Source organism: Chiloscyllium punctatum, chromosome 50 (genome assembly GCF_047496795.1).
Source record: "Chiloscyllium punctatum isolate Juve2018m chromosome 50, sChiPun1.3, whole genome shotgun sequence".
Lineage (NCBI taxonomy): Eukaryota > Metazoa > Chordata > Chondrichthyes > Orectolobiformes > Hemiscylliidae > Chiloscyllium > Chiloscyllium punctatum.
The window spans coordinates 42,027,087-42,029,942 of record NC_092788.1 but is presented as its reverse complement, the minus strand read 5'-3'; the positions used below and the strand labels follow the sequence as shown (position 1 = coordinate 42,029,942).

The window sequence follows — 2,856 nt, the reverse complement described above, 5'->3', positions numbered from 1 at the left end:
ACCTGCAAATGTTTAGAATGTGGCAGCAAACCAGAGCTACCACACAGAAATTGGGCGAATGTGCAAACTTCCATCAGGCAGTCACCTAAGCCTGGAATGGAAACCAAACCCGACAGCAGTCGTGATTATAAAATGGCAGAACAGAAACCCAGCAAAAAGAATTGCTGTGTGTTGCAACGATTCTGAGGATTAATGAAGCCCCCCCTCACTGGAGTTAATCTCCATTTTCATCACTGCCAACCTTCTTCAAAGCAAAGCACGCACTTGCTTTTTTCAGAATTCTGATATCCCGCTTTCATCCCGCTTTTTACCGAATCATGTTTCTGACTTTACAAACTACGTCATACTAGGTTGGCAACTGCAGAATGAGCTTTGTTCCGTTCTCCACTGATGTTGAGAGTAGTAATACAGCATATTCGTGTAGGACTTGATGCGCTTGCGGGTGGTGTATTCGCGGCATTATGGCTTCTTTTCGTTTTCGGTCTACTATTTCGAGTTCATTGCGCTGACTTCTGAAGAAGACTTCTTGGAGTCGAAATGGTAACTGTGTTTTCTCTCGAAAGACAGACGTAGCTTTATTTCTGTTCTCTTATAAATTGATCTTCTTCTGATCTTTGCAAGTGAAATAGGGTGCATTACTATTGCCCGTTTTTAGTTTCAAAATCAATAGAAACATGAAGGAGACAATATCAAAGAACACAAAGTTCTGAGTTGTTAAGATAATTTTTGCAGCAACGGTGGACATGAAGGTCAAATTAAGATAACGGTTCAAGAAAATTTAGTCTGAAAGTGGTATGTGACTTTAGTTCCAAATATATGTTTCCGTTCTCCAAGTACATCTTTTTGACTCCCAGAAAACATTGATTGTTTTCTGTATTCACTTTGTTTCGCGATATCTGTTGTCTGGTCGACCAGGGACAACTCGAATTTGCGTCTGCATTGAATAAGATTTCGCTCTTTCTTTCGAGAAGCAAACCTATGCATTATGTACCACTTATCATGCTGATGGCTAAGAAGTTCAAAATGAATTGCGGTTTATGGATCGTGAGCAAGAATGAAGTGATCCACTTGCCAACAGATGTCACCACGCCCTATTCCTACATCGGGCCTGAACGGTCCATTGGCAGAGTCTGCAGACAGGAAATGTCTAAGTGAACTAGTTCTTTGTTCAGTTTGATTTGATACCAATGGTAGTGCTGTTTTGGGGCAGAAATGTGTCAACATCTCTGACGTTATAGTCAAAATTTAAGTCACATCTACTTCATGGAGTATCTTCTCAGATCGGAACATGCTGACATGAAAATATCTAGCTCTGAGAGCAAAGGTTTTTACATTAAACTGGTAGTATGTTGAACTAAGCAATTCAGATAGCCAAGATGAATAATTGGTATTTGGTTCTTCATGTGAGCTCTCCACACCAACTGCTCCAACGAAGGTCTTGGTAAGATCCCCATCGATTATTTTGGTCAATTTTAGCCTCAACAACAACCTATTGCTCTGAACAATGCTACCCCACAAGCAGAGGGCTAAGTCTGATTTTCATCGTTAATTTTCAAATTCAGTTCTTAATGCACAGTTTCTTACGAATGTGGACAGCAGAACCCCATTAACATTCCATTTCTAATATTTCCAGAAAATTCTACTCCGCTGATATCGCCTTGCCTTATCACACCTCAAGCCAGGAACCTGGATCAGTCGAGTTCCTTTCCACACATGGAGTTGCTTTTTCTAATTCATTGACTGCTGATATAATAGATTATTGGCCTTGAGAGTCAGTTGTAAATTAGGTTGAACTTTCTCAGCTTGACTTTCAACTGATCCTAAAAAAAACTCATCACCTGCAGGTAAATTGCATTGCTTCTTGTTTTGCTTAATTCCACCCCTCCGAACATCCAAATTTCACGATAGTTCAACAAATGTTTTGAAACTGATTCGTGTTGGAAGTTGATTACTTTTTGTGTCTCGACATATAATTTATTCAATTAGACGTCTTGAAATTACTTCGGATTCTTCACAGTTGAAAATTTACTTTCGATTGAATGCAAAGCTCAAGCTCCACGAAACCCAAATTCTGCAAAGGAATTAATGACTTTTAAAAGATTCAACGCTGTGAGCAGGATTCGAACCTGCGCAGGGAGACCCCATTGGATTTCAAATCCAACGCCTTAACCTCTCGGCCATCACAGCTGCAGGAAAGTGGCTAATTTTCATATTAAAAGAACTTAATTCATGAAATATGTACTTTGTTTGAAGAGCAAATTGTCAAGACCCAAAGATTTCACCAAATCCTTTGCAGACACCCAGTCGAATGTTACCTTAGCAGATTGACAGGCTTTCACCGCAAACTAGATCCTGACACAGCTGAAGTTGTGGGAATGATTCTTCGTTGAATTATAGAGTCACGGATGTGCACCACATGAAGAGAGGATCATTGTCTCACTGCGTCCGATCGATTTTGACTCAATTGCTCATTATCTGGTGCTAAAGTTGTGTTTCAATATTCATCGAAATATGGTATTAGAAATGTTGATGCTAAGTCCATAAACACTAGCTACATTCGTTAAAAAAAATCGGAATTAGAAAGAATGCAGAACCAATTTACAGGAATGGATCCAACAACTAATCCGTAAGTTCTGACATCAGGTAATGAACTTGTGAGCACAAGAGAGGAAGATTGACCGAAGATTTGGAACTTGAAATCGTCTTGACGGAATTATTTGCAACATTTTTGCGGTTGTTCTAGAGTCATCAAGTCCTTGAACAATACAACATGGAAAGTGGCCCTTCTTTCCAACTTGACCATTGAGGACAGTTATCTTAAATTAGTAGGTCCCATTTGCCAACTTTTGGCCTACA

The 2,856-nt window shown here is 39.6% G+C and overlaps 1 non-coding gene across 1 annotated transcript; it reads right to left on the bottom strand.

Annotated features, from left to right (window-relative positions):
* Positions 1 to 2,105: 2,105 nt before the first annotated feature.
* Positions 2,106 to 2,187, bottom strand: trnas-uga (transfer RNA serine (anticodon UGA)). Its single transcript has one exon. It is a non-coding gene; the product is annotated as a tRNA-Ser (tRNA).
* Between the last annotated feature and the right edge of the window lie 669 nt (positions 2,188 to 2,856).